Source organism: Muntiacus reevesi, chromosome 22 (assembly GCF_963930625.1).
Source record: "Muntiacus reevesi chromosome 22, mMunRee1.1, whole genome shotgun sequence".
NCBI lineage: Eukaryota > Metazoa > Chordata > Mammalia > Artiodactyla > Cervidae > Muntiacus > Muntiacus reevesi.
Genome location: NC_089270.1, coordinates 14,174,482 through 14,189,247, shown reverse-complemented (window position 1 = coordinate 14,189,247; position 14,766 = coordinate 14,174,482).

The window sequence follows — 14,766 nt, the reverse complement described above, 5'->3', positions numbered from 1 at the left end:
AACCAAAAATCTGCTTATCTTGCTAGTCCTTTTCCTAAGTTATGGCAGAATTCCTGGACGCCTGCCTGTTCTTTAAATACCACCCATTCCAGATCACCACCTGTTGGACTTCGTATAACTTGTGTTATTTGTTTCTTTTTTGCTGCTTACTCTCTGCACCCTGAAGAAAGTTGTGCTGTGTGTGCTGGTCTGCCAAGCAGGCCAGAAGGTCCAGAAGATCCAGTGGTCCTTGAAGTGTCGGCGGCACAGAGGATAATGTTGGAGCCTTTTGGCAGGTCCCTACAGGTGAATTGCAGGATAATCCTTTAGGATAATGGAGCAAGGCTCTGCTGTCACTTGCAGATAATTACCTGCCTTTAGAAAAAGCTCTTGGCCTGCTATGGGGCCTTTGTAGAGACTGAAAGATTTACCAGTGACCTGAACACCCCATTATGAACTAAGCATTACCTGACTTGTGAAGTTACAGAGATAGGCATTTGCAGCAAAACTCCATCATCAAATAGAAGTGATGTGTACATGACTGGGTCTGAGCCCTGAAGGCACAAGTAGGTTACATGAAGAAGTGACCCAAATGTCCATGATGCCCACTCCTGCTACACTGCCTTCTCTTTCCTGGCCTGTACCTAGGACCTCATGGTGTTTTATGTATGACCTGTAGACAGAGGAGAAGATGACCGAGACCTGCTTTATAGATGGTTCTTCAGAATATGCAAGCACCAGCTCCAAGTGGACAGTTGCAGCCCTACAGCTTCTTTCTGGAATAGCCCATGAGGATAGTGGTGAAAACAAACCCTCTTAGTGGACAGAACTTTGGGCAGTGCATCTGTTTGTTCACTTTGCTCTGAAGGAGAAAAGGGCAGGCTGCACCTTTATCCTGATTCATGGGTTGTGGCCACGGTTTGGTTGGATGATCAGGGACTTGGAAGAAGCATGATTGGAAAGTGGATGATGGAGATATTTCAGGAAGAAGTATGTTGATGGATCTCTCTGAGTGTGCAAAACCATGAGGATATCTGTGTCCTAGGTAAATGCTCTCTGAAGGGTGATGCCAGCAGAGGGGGATAATAATAATCGGTAGGATCAGATGACATGTTCTGTGAACACCAGTCTGCTTCTTTCCCCAGACCCCTGTCATTGCCCCTCATGGGGTCATGAGCAAAGTGGCATGATGTCAGAGATGGAAGCTATGCACGGGCTGAGCAACATGGACTGGTCCTCACCAAGACTAACCTGCCCATGGCCACCACTGAGTGTCCGTTCTGCCAGTGACAGATACTAACGCTGAGCCCCATATGGCATCATACCCCAAGGCAATCAGCCAACTACCTGGTGCAGGTGGATTATTTGGATGGTGTGTGTCATGGAACAGGTTGTATTGTGTTCTTAATGGAATAGACACTCTAGGTATTGATGTGACTTCTCATGCGATGCTTATGTCAAAACCACCAAACATGGATTTACAGAGTACCTTGTCCACTGCCATGATATTCCACACAGACTTACTTCTGATCAAGGAAATCAAATCATAGCAAAAGAAGTGCTACAAGGGACTCATGCTTATGGGACTCACCTGTCTTACTATGTCCCCCACCATACTGAAGTACCTGGCTTGATAGGATGGCAGAATCCTCAGTTACAAAGGATTTGAAGACTCAGTTACTAAGCCAGTTAGGTGGCAATACTTTTCCGGTCTGGGGTAAGGTTCTACAGAAAGCTGCATATGCTCTAAATCAGTATACAATATATGATGCAATATCTTATTTATATGGTGCAATATAATACTTATATGATGGCCTAGATTCAGGAGTCTAGTGATCAAGGGGTAGAAACTGTAGTGGCACCACTCACTGTTAATCTTAGCGACCCAATAGCAACATTTTTGCTTCTTATATTTGTGACTTTTTGCTTTGCTGACTTTGATGTCTATTCCAGAGAAGGAAATGCTTCCACCAGATGACTCAACAATGATTCTATTGAATCGGAGCTTAATCCTGCTACCTGGCTACTTGGAGCCCCTCATGACACATAAAGAAGAGAATTATTATGTTGGCTGGAGTGACTGATCTTAATTACCAGGGAAAGACTGAGCTATTATTCCACCACAGAGGAAAGGAAATGTATGTCCAGAATACAGCAGATCTGTTAGGATGTCTGTTAGTATTATCATGTCTTCTGATTAAGGTAAATGGAAAACTACAACCACCCAATCCAGACAGGACTACAGATGGTCCAGACCCTTCAAGAATGGAGGTTTGGGTGACTTCACTTGGTAAGAAACATGACCAGTTTGGGTGCTTGCTGAAGGCAAAGGAGTCATCGAATGGGTAGTGCATGCGTGCTAAGTCACTTCAGTCATGTCAGACTCTCTGAGTCTTCATGCACCATATCCTGCCAGGCTCCTCTGTCCATGGGATTCTTCAGGAAAGAATACTGGAGTGGGTTGCCATTTCCTCCTTCAGGGGATCTTCCCAACCCAGGGATAGAACCTGCATTCCTTATGTCTTCTGCATTACAGGTGGATTCTTTACCACTAGTATCACCTGGGAAGCCCTAGAATAAGTAATAGGAGAAGATGTTACAATTATCAACTATGACCACATGACCAGCCACAGAAATAAGGACTATAACTGTCATGAGTATTTCTCTCTTATTTTATTATGAATACAGATGTATGTGAATATTATATGTATGGGCTTGCCTGACAGCTCAGATGGTAAAAAATTTGCTTGAAAAACACAGGAGACCCAGGTTTGATCCCTGGCTCAAGAAGATCCCCTGGAGGAGGGAATGGGTACCCTCTCCATTATTCTTGCCTGGAGAATTCCATGGACACAGAAGCCTAGCCAGCTATAGCCCATGGGGTCACAAAGAATCAGACAAAACTGAACAATTAACACTTTCACTTTTTTCAGGAATATCTTTGTCATTTTTTCCTCTTTGTTTCCTTACCATGTATCATAAAAAATGTACTGATGCTTTATCAGCATTTAAGCATTGTTAACTTTTATGGGAAAGAAATTCAAAAAGGCAAAATGGTTGTCTGAGGAGGGCTTACAAATAGCTGTGACTAGAAGAGAAGCAAAAGGCAAAGGAGAAAAGGAAAGATCTACCCATTTGAATGCAGAGTTCCAAAGAATAACAAGGAGAGATGAGAAAGACTTCCTCAGTGATCAATGCAAAGAAATAGAGGAAAACAGTAGAATGGTAAAGACTAGAGATTGCTTCAAGAAAATTAGAGATACCAAGGGGACATTTCATGCAAAGATGGGGTCAATAAAGGACAGAAATGGTATAGACCTAACAGAAGAAGAAGATATTAAGAAGAGGTGGTAAGAATGTATAGGAGAACTATACAAAAAAGATCTTCAGGGCCCAGATAATCATGATGGTGTGATCACCAACCTACAGTCAGATATCCTGGAATGCGAAGTTAAGTGGACCTTAGGAAGCATCGACTACGAACAAAGCTACTGGAGGTGATGGAATTCCAGTTGAGCTATTTCAAATCCTGGAAGATGATGCTGTGAAAGTGCTGCACTCAATATGCTAGCAAATTTGGAAAACTCAGCAGTGGCCACAGAACTGGAAAATGTCAGTTTTCATTCCAATCCCAAAGAAAGGCAATGCCAATGAATGTTCAAACTACTGCACAATTGCACTCTTCTCACATGCTAGTAAAGTAATGTTCAAAATTCTCCAAGCCAGGCTTCAATAGTATGTGAACCATGATCTTTCAGATGTTCAAGCTGGATTTAGAAAAGGCAGAGGAACCAGAGATCAAATTGCCAACATCCACTGGATCATCGAAAAAGCAAGAGAGTTCCAGAAAAATATCTACTTCTGCTTTATTGACTATGCCAAATCCTTTGATTGTGTGGACAACAAACTGTGGAAAATTTAAAGAGATGGGAATACCAGACCACCTGATCTGCCTCATGAGAATTCTGTATGCAGGTCAAGAAGCAACAGTTAGAACTGAACATGGAACAACAGACTGGTTCCAAATAGGGAAAGGAGTACGTCAAGGCTGTATATTGTCACCCTGCTTATTTAGCTTATATGCAGAGTACATCATGAGAAACGCTGGACTGGATGAAGCACAAGCTGGAATCCAGATTGCCAGGAGAAGTATCAATATCCTCAGATGATGTTGCATGATATCCATGCAGATGACACCACCCTTATGGCAGAAAGCGAAGAAGAACTAAAGAGCCTCTTGATGAAAGTGAAAGAGGAGAGTGGAAAAGTTGGCTTTTAACTTGAGTTGAATTTTAACTCAACATTCAGAAAACTAAGATCATGGCATCTTGTTCAGTCACTTCATGGCAAATAGATGGGGAAACAGTGGAAATAGTGACAGACTTTATTTTTGGGGGGCTCCAAAATCACTGCAGATGGTGGCTGCAGCCATGAAATTAAAAGGCCCTTGCTCCTTGGAAGAAAAGTTATGACCAACCTAGACAGAATATTAAAAAGCAGAGACATTACTTTGCCAACAAAGGTCCATCTAGTCAAAGCTATGTTTTTTCCAGTGGTCACGTATGGATGTGAGAATTTGACTATAAAGAAAGCTGTACCAAAAAATTGATGCTTTCGGACTGTGGTGTTGGAAAAGACTCTTGAGAGTCCCTTGGACTGCAAGGAGATTCAACCAGTCCATCCAGAAGGAAATCAGTCCTGAATGTTCATTGAAAGGACTGATGCTGAAGCTGAAACTCCAATACTTTGGCCAACTGATGTGAAGAACTGACTCATTGGGAAAGACCCTGATACTGGGAAAGATTGAAGGCAGGAGGAGAAGGGGACAGCAGAAGATGAGATGGTTGGATGGCATTACCGACTCAATGGATGAGTTTGAGTAAACTCTGGGAGTTGGTGATGGACAGGTAGGCCGTGCTGCAGTCTATGGGGTCGGACATGACTGAGCAACAGAATTGAACTGAACTTTTATGGGACTTAGCCTCCATAATCATGTGCCTAGTCCTATATCTATATCTCTTATATATCTCCCATATCCTATCGGTTCTGTTTCTCTGGTGAAAACTGATTGTTACAATAGGTGGTGAGGAGGGAATTCTGAGTAAGTTGAGCCACTGATTAGAAGGAGAATGTGTTGAGCGGTGGAAGGAATAGGTGAAGATGCCTGAAGTATTGGATTTGCAGAGAAAATACAAGTAAGAGGATGAAATGGAGAGAGAGGAAAGAAGTATAGTTTGCCCTTGAATAACATGGGTTTAATTGGCTTGGGTCCACGTATATACAGATTTCTTCAATGAATATGTGCCACCGTACTACATTATCCCCAGCTGGTTGAGTCTGCAGATGCAAAACCCAAGATACAGGGAAACCAAGGATACGGTTGGTAGACTCTAAGCTGTAGGTGGATTTTTGACTAAGCTGGAGTTGGCACCTCTAACCTCATGTTGCCCATGGTTCAACTCTAATGTAGGGTGGTGCTGGTTACTCCATTTCAGCTGTTCTTTTTTTTTTTTTTCAACTTGGAAAACCAGCAATTGGAAATGGTTCCATCTAAGTAGTAGTAAATAAGATGTTGGAAAAGCTATTTATTCCTTTAAAAAACTTGAAGCATTTGGGAGAAAACATGCTCCACCATGTATGTTGAAATCCAGAACCAACAAGATCTGCTTGGCATTTCATGGAATCTGCAATGTTTTGACTCCAACATTCTTGATCTTATTAGACATGTCAATGAAGGTTTTCACACATCTCTGCCAGGATTGCCAATCGTCTGTCACTGACAATAAGATACATCCTAAAAAGACTTTAACTTTCAGACTGAGCTACTTGTTTCCAAACTGATCTTTTTCCTTCCACAAATTAAGAGTTGACTCTTTTGGAATCCTGTTGTTGGCACATGGAGGGGTGTAGAAAGGAAGTCCCAAGCAGGAAAACTTGGAGAACTGATGTCTGTAATCTATCATAAGCATTATTTAAGGTTGGCAAAGAAAAGTAAGGGACATGATTTACTGAGTGTTGTTCATTTTATTCTACTAGCAATTTTCTCCAAGATCAGAACACCCTGAGCTCTCCAGATTTGAGAAAAGTCAATTTCTGTGGCAGGCTGATATCTACCTTTTTCAAGTAACTAAGTTATGATATTGTAAATTTTTAAACTGTTTCCAAATAGCCAGATGCAATTTTCAAACAATCTCACAAACAAGAAAAGTAAAAGAAAATTTAATCCACTTTCAAGCCTGAAAACAAAGCATTGACTTAATTACCATTATGGGGAAGAGATAGGAATGTTTTTTAAAAACTCAAAAAGTTCTGATATAAAAAAGTTATAAGCACTTGGTTACTTAAGATTACAATGATGAAATTACATCATGAGTTCATAGAAAAATTGTTCTTAATGATCATATTCACTCTTCATTTTCTGAAAACAGAGTGTAGATCTTGAAGACTTTTTACTATGAAATGTAATCTACTTTCCTAGAGGCATAAAACAAACATACAACTTTAATAAGCCTTACAAAGGAAATGAGTGTGAGGCCACCATCCAAATTACCAAGCAAAACTGTGATCTCCCTAGAAGCCACTCCCACGACCCCCTCCCCACCTCCATGCCCTTTCTGCTCCAAGGCAGCTCTCAGCCTGATTCTGTAATCACTTCCTTGCTTTTCTTTTACCCCTTAAACATACATAGTAAAATATTAGCCTTTTAGTTCTGCCACTTTTTGAACTTTATATATACATCATATTAATACAATATGGTTTCTTTGGGTTTTATATTCTTTTTTTCATCATGCATACTGCTGTATATTTGGAGAAGGAAATGGCAACCCACTCCAGTATTCTTCCCTGGGAAATCCCCTGGACAGAGGAGACTGGTGGGATACAGTCCACGAGGTTGCAAAGAGTCGGACACAACTGAACAACTGAGAATAGTACACAATGTTATATATATATATATTTTTAAAATTCTCATCGATGTACACTTTCTGTTATATAAAATACATGACAATTTGTTTAGCCATTCTGTTGTTGATGGACATTCTGACTGTTGCTGTGTTTTGGCTATTGTGAAAAATGCTGCTGTGAACATTTTTGTCCATGTCTTGTGGTTTGTACATTTCTCATATGTGTATACTTAGGAATAGAATTACTAATGGGTGTATACTTAGGAATTTCTCATGGGTGTATACTTAGACATAGAATTACTGGGTTACACATTTGCGTGCATTTAGCATCCTGTCCGACCACTGGCTTCTTTGGTCCTGCTTTATTTCTGTGCCAGGCTGAGTTAGATGCCTCTCTTCTATGCTCCCGTGGCATCCTGCATATACCTGGATTAATAATGCTTTTATCACAGAGAAAAAAAGAATTGCCAACTTTCACTCTGAATCTGTATGGCCCCACATGGTAGCCAGTAGCCATGTGTGGCTTAAGCCACTTAAGTTGATTTTATTGAAATTTTTATATTAGTGTTGTGTTAGTTTCTACTGTACAGAGAAGTGAATCAGCCATATGTATTTTGGATTTCCTTTGCATCTAGGTCACCACAGAGCACTGAGTAGAGCTCCCTATGCTATACAGTAGGTTCTCATTAGTTATCTACTTTATACATACTATCAATAGTGTCTATATATCAATCTCGATCACCCAATTCATCCTACCCCTTGTTCTCTGCTTCGTGTCCATATATTCGTTCTCTATGTCTGTGTCTCCTTTTCTGCTTTGTAGTCACTTGAATTTTAATTAATTAAAATGCAGCAAAATTAAACACTCAGTTCCACAATTCCCTGGCCACATTTTAAGACTCAAAGACAAATGTCTCCTGGCCACCCCACTGAACCATCCAATTCTAGAACATTTCCATGATTCCAGAAAGTTCTGCTGGACATGTCATTCTGGAACACTAGCTCCTCCAGGCTCAGGCCATGACTTGTTCATCCTATCTCTCCATGCCCATTATGGTGCCCGACACTGCAGGCACTAGACTGCCACTAAGGAGATTCAGGGGCTTCCCGGGTGGTGCAGTGGTCAAGAATCCACTTGCCAATGCAGGAGATGTGGGTTTGATCTCTGGGTTGGGAAGATCCCCTGGAGAAAGAAATGGCAACCTACTCCAATATTCTTGCCTGGAAAATTCCACGGACAGGGGAGCCTGGTGGGCTACAGTCCATGACGTCAATGAGAGTCAGACACGACTAAGAATGCACACATAAGGAGGTTTATAGTCTAGTGGTGTAAAGAGAAAATACAACAGAATGCTAAATGAGGTTGCAAAGGCTGAGAACTAACACAACAGAGGGCAGAGATAATAGTTCCCTAACATCCTGAAGATGTGAGGGGGTAGATCATCTATGCGAGGTGGACCTGGAGACTATGAAATATTTATCATGGGGGTTGGCCAAGAAGTTCATTTGAATTTTTCCCTAAGGTGACAAGGAAAACCCCAAATGAACTTTTTGACCAACCCCAAACAACACATCCTGTGTTCCCTGCATTGGAACGCAGATTCTCAACCACTGGGCCACCAGGGAAGTCCCATAGTTTAGTCTTCATTTTCAAAAGTTTTCTTTTATGTAAACTTTTTTCATGACTCCTAATACTTCATTTCTAAATTATTCTGATTTCTATTTATGCTGTGTTTTCATCTATTGTGCCAGTTTCTTGACGTCTTTTTGCTATTTTTAAAGTAGAATATTAGGGTTTTGATATATTCTCAGATGCCGTCATTGTCTATTAGATTGTTTGATTTCTGCTCTGATCTAAACTTCATAGCTTTTTCGTGTTTTTATATGAAGTTGGTTTTCCTGATTTTTTTGGAAGGAGGCATAGATCAGGGTAGCTTTCACTCGTGTCTTATTTTCATGTTGTGTTAAAAAATAGAGCAACTTGGATTTCCCTGGTGGTCCAGTGGTTAAGAATCTGTCTGCCAACGCAGGGGACATGGGTTCTATCCCTGAGCTGGGAAGATCCCACATGCCATGGAGCAGCAAAGTCTGCGAGTCGCAACTACTGAAGCCTGTGCACCTAGAGCCCTTGCTCTGCAACAAGAGAACTCACTGCAATGAGAAGCCCTCAGACCACAACTAGAGAGTAGCTTCTGCTCACTGCAACTGGAGAAAGCCTGAGCACGGCAATGAAGACCCAACATACCCAAAATAAATAAAGAAATAAAAATTTAAAAAAGTATACAGCAATTTGCTTTCTAGTTCAGTCGTTCAGTCGTGTCTGACTCTTTGCGACCCCATGAACTACAGCACACCCCGCCTCCCTGTCCATCACCAACTCCCGGAGTTTACCCAAACCCATGTCCAATGCGTTGTTGATGCCATCCAACCATCTCATCCTCTGTTGACCCCTTCTCCTCCTGCCCTCAATCTTACCCAGCATCAGGGTCTTTTCAAATGAGTCAGCTCTTCCCATCAGGTGGCCAGAATATTGGAGTTTCAGCTTCAACAACAGTCCTTCCAATGAACACCCAGGACTGATCTCCTTTAGGATAGACTGGTTGGATCTCCTTGCAGTCCAAGGGACCCTCAAGAGTTTTCTCTAACACCACAGTTCAAAAGCATCAATTCTTTGGTGCTCAGTTTTCTTTATAGTTCAACTCTCACATCCATACATGACCACTGGAAAAACCATAGCCTTGACTGGATGGACCTTTGTTGGCAAAGTCATGTCTCTGCTTTTTAATATGCTGTCTAGGTTGGTCATAACTTTCCTTCCAAGGAGTAAGCGTCTTTTAATGTCATGGCTGCAATCACCATCCACAGTGATTTTGGAGCCCAGAAAAATAAAGACTTGCTGTATCCATTCCCCTCTTGCACACTTATTTGTGCCTTCCCTACTTTACGTATTCTGGGCAATTTTTATTCTACTGCCACTCCTCTACACGGGTCTACCCTGAAAAACAACTCTGGTGCCTGTTTAGAGAATTCTAGACTAGAGGCTAAACTGCTCCAGATCCTTCCGATTTTAATATGTTCCTGCAGCCCCTTCGTGTGCTGCATGTGCGTGCTATGTCGATTCAGTCGTGTCCGACTCTGAGTGACCCCATGGACTCCAGGCTCCTCTGTCCATGGGATTCTCCAGGCAAGAATCCTGGAGTGGGTCGCCATATCCTCCTCCAGGATCTCCCCGACCCAGGGACTGAACCCGCATCTCTTAGTCTCCTGGCTTGGCAGGCAGGTTCCTTACCACTAGCACCACCTGGGAAGCCCTCCACCAGGCCCTACCAGCGATAATTATTGACTCTGTTGGAGTTTCCTGTTCTGAAGCCCATCAGATGCCCTCCTGCTCCCCTCTGCTTAGGCCTGTGCAGATGACGTAGGAGCTGTGGCAGCTGGTGGTTTGTCCTCAGCCACTTTGCTGTTTGTGGCTTCAACCTGTCATGTCGTGCGGTAACCAGCCTCCAAAACAGCCTCAACATTTCCTCTGGTCCTTGTATGTTCATTGTGCTCCTCACATCAGAAGGGAGAGATTATTATTCCTCCTTCAGAGTATGGGATGGGCCGGTGATTGATTTGACCAATAGAACGTGGAGAAGGTGGCACGTGGGGCAACTCTTGGACCCTGGCCACTGGGTGAAAAGGCCAAGCCACAAGGAGAGGCCATGGACAAAGGGGAACTGAAGTGCCCAGAATAGCAGTTCCAGCTCCCAGGCAACAACAATATGAGAGCAACCTTGAATATTCTGCTTTAGTGGAGTCCCCAGATGACTGTAGCCTCCCTGCTACCAGAGTTGTTTTAAGATACAAAGCATTTTCAATTTTTTAAAAATTTATTTCAATTTTTTAAGCATTTATTTATTTTTAATTGCAGGATAATTGCTTTACAATATTGTGTTGGTTTCTGCCATACATCAACATGAATCAGCCATAGGTCCCCTATGAATCATACATATATCCCCTCCCTCTTGAACCTTCCTCCCACCTCCTACCACATCCCACCCCTCTAGGTTGTCGCAGAGCCCCGATTTGAGTCCCCTGAGCCATACAGCAAACTCCACTGGCTATCTATTTCACATATGATGGTGTTTATGTTTCTATGCTACTCTCTCCATTCATCCCATCCTCTCCCCCCACTCCCCACCACCCCAAGTCCATAAGTCTGTTCTCTTGGTCTGCATCTCCACTGCTGCCTGCAAATCGGTTCATCAGTACCATCTTTCTAGATTCCATATATATGCATTAAAATACAGTATGAAGTGGGTTTTTTAATTTTTTAAACTTATTTATTTTTATTTTTGGCGGTGCTGGGTCTTCATCGGTGAGTGTGGGTTTTCTCCCTAGTTACAGCTGGTAGGGGCTACTCTCTAGTTGCCATGCACAGGCTTCTCATTTTGGTGGCCCCTCTTGCAACAATAGAACTAAAAAAATTACTTTTATTGTACATGTCATCTACAGTTTTCAGTTTGGTTATCTGGTTGCTCTGTCTGCTTTTATGCGGGAATTTGGAGATCCCAAGACAACGTCCAGCAACACCCTTTGCCAAAATTTTCCCAGAATCCACTCTGACATAAGATTATAAGGTTCTACTAGGACAGACCTCAGTCAAGACCTATGAAACCACCAGGGAGTATAATTCAGAACCGGAACAGAACATAGGGAATTTATAGCTTCCGCCTATGAACTTTAGTCTTTTAATCAGCCTTGTGTGAAAATAGACTCTCCCGAAGGGAACAACAGAGGATGAGATGGCTGGATGGCATCACTGACTCAATGGGCATGAGTTTGAGTAAATTCCGGGAGTTAGTGATGGACAGCGAGGCCTGGCGTGCTGCGATTCATGGGGTCGCAAAGAGTCGGATACGGCTGAGCAACTGAACTGAACTGAACTGATCCTCATTTTATGCCCCCAACCTCTTGGCAGTTAACAGTAAAAAATCCATGAGTTTGATATGATTTGGGGGCTCTAGTTCCCTGACCAGGGACTGAACCTGGGTTCCCTGCATTGGGAGCACCAAGTCTTAGCCACTGGACCACCAGGCAGTCCTGAAAACTTACATTCTTTAGATATTTGTTCGGTGGTCTTTCTACTGTTCCCTGTGCATGCTCCTTGGGAGATGCCCACCTCACTTTCAGCTGCCTGTACAACCTTCAGCACATTCCCTGAAGAGTCCTGCTAAGTACCATTATATTCACTTCATTATGTATTCGGGGACAGCAGAGAGTTCCTTGGAAATTGGCTTCTCTAGATGCTATACAACTAGTCTTTCTTTTAATCCAATTCTGATTTCAGAGTCACCAGCATTAAAATAAAAATGTGGCAGGCAGTTGGGAGGAGTAATGAAGTACTGAATTTAAGTTATTTTCAATTAAAAATACAAGATCCTTAGGGTGGTACTTTAACATTTCCAGTCACCACAGTATTCTGTAAGGGGATATATTAGTAAGAATTTTGGATCTTTGTGTATATAAGAGAGGGCTTTCCAGGTGGCTCAGTGGTAAAGAATCTCTTTGCCAACGCAGGAGACACAGGAGATGTGAGTTTGATCCCTGGGTCGGGAAGATACCCTGGTGGAGGAAATGCCAACCCACTCTAGTATTCTTGCCTGGGAAATCCATGGACAGAGGAGCCTGGTGGTCTGCAGTTCTTAGAGTCGCAGAGTTAGACATGAGTGAGTGATCAAGCATGCATTCACGTGTATTTGGGGGTAGGGAGATGAATGGAAAAGGGGATGAGTGGTGAAGATTGTTAAAAGATGAAAAGAGTGAGAAAAAAAGAGCCCATCTTCTCAACACCAACAATTTAGGCAAGTCTAGTATTTTAGTAGATTCTTCATGTACAAGCCAAGATGCATAGAGTCACCAGCATTAACAGGAAACATTCTAACCACTTCTTGACTCTCCTTTTCCCATCCTTGGGTCTGCTGGGATCTGCCAGTGGGTGGAAGACATTGTCATTGTTTATAATGCTCATATAAGCCTGCATGGATGTGAATGACATATATTTAGAAAGCAAAATAAAGCTTTAGGAAGATCTTCAATTTAATGGAAACTAGTCTAGTCATTTGGGAACCACAAGAGTTTTTTAGGGCAAATCTGCTTCTGCAAGCTGGAGGAAGTGTGGGTGTACTGAAGTCCCGGTCACACCTTGTGATGTCAGTCACCTCCAGCCCGAAGTTGATTGGCTGTGAAGAGCTGAAGCAGTGTTTAAATTCCTGCACCATCAGAGAAGTGTTCAGAACCTCAACTCAAGAGAGGCTTCATTGTCACAGATTTCCTCTTCGAGAACTTCAGCCTGATTATTGAGCCTTTGGGGGAAAAGTCTTTGTAAATTGAAGAGGGTAAGATATTTTCATTGCTAAATTTTAAAAAATGACTTCTGCTGTGTTGTTTGGAAAATATTAAGTATATGTACACGTTGAGAAGTGTTATGCCATACAGAGAAAAATGGGGAGAACTGTGCCTTGGGTGAAAACGATTCCATTCGTACCTTTGCTTATGCCAGTAAACAGCGGTATTAAAATGACATGTTGTCAATAGAGACAGGTGCTTTTCTCAGTAATACTTTAATTAGATCTCTGCATGGTACTTCTGAAAGGGAAAGTTTATTTATCAAGAGGCAGATGGAAGGTCATTTTGAAGTTTGGCTTTAATTAGCAAAACAAATAAAGCTTTTGCATTTAGGTTTTATGGGTGTAGTTATGTTCATGGCCCACAAGGCATTAAAGAATCTAAACTAGACTGGGAAAGCTTTCAAAATATGGTCTTTTAAATTGAAAGTCATATGATGGTATTCATCCAATCATATTTGTTATGAATTGAGTAGCTGAAAGGAGATGCTAAGACCACAGAAATAAACCAAGGGTGTGTTACTTACACAGCTCTTCTGTTGTTTATCTGGATAATCAGGTAAGAGTGATGTCTTACATACTATCTGAGTTCCATAAATGTTCTTCTGTTCTTTAGGTGGATATTCATGTTAAGATGAAGTCTTACACACTGTCAGAGTTCAGTAAATGTTGAATATAACAGTCTTTTAAAAAAAACTCTTAGTGTAGAGGACAGGAGTATATCCCTGTCCATCTGTACTTATATTTTTTGCATTTATTCCTCTTTTTCACCTGTATCAGAAGTGTCTGTCTTCAATAACAGACAGTGGGAGCTGTGGTCAGGCAATGCTTTTCTGCATGATGTCTTGAAGATTCCATGTAGCAACACATCAAGTACTTGTCTTTTTCAGGAGTGATAGTGTCTGGTGACCTAGACTTTCTGTTTAACTGAGGGCCAAGTAGACTATGCTATTGGATTGGCCAAAAATTTCATTCAGGTTTTCCTGTGGGTTGTTATGAAAAACTGGAATGAACTTTTTGGGCAACACAATATTTGTTCTTGTTGGTTAAAATAAGTAAACAAGCAAGCAATTTTCTAATGGACATTAATCTATTAGAACCCCCCTCCACCATCCTGAATGGTGATGTGGACCAACGTGTCTCAGATGCTAAGAGGCCTTTCACATCTATATTTATTTTGGCAACACCTAGGAGTTATTGTACTGTGGTTGAAAGCATCTAATCAAGGGATGCTTATAACTGACCTCAATACAATTACAGTTGGAATGACTGGAATGTTTAATGATTTACTTGTTTGGTTTTCTGAATTTCTAATAGAATTTATGTCTTGGTCAAAATGCACTTTATTTTCAAAGAGTAGTAACAAAACAAATTCTAGCTAATGGGGGTTCTGGTTAGTTGGGTTCTGGGTAATTCTGCTTTTGTAAAACCAGCTGTACACATTGCTGTATACTCAAGCACCTAGAACAGTGCCTAGCTCATAGGATGTTCTCAAT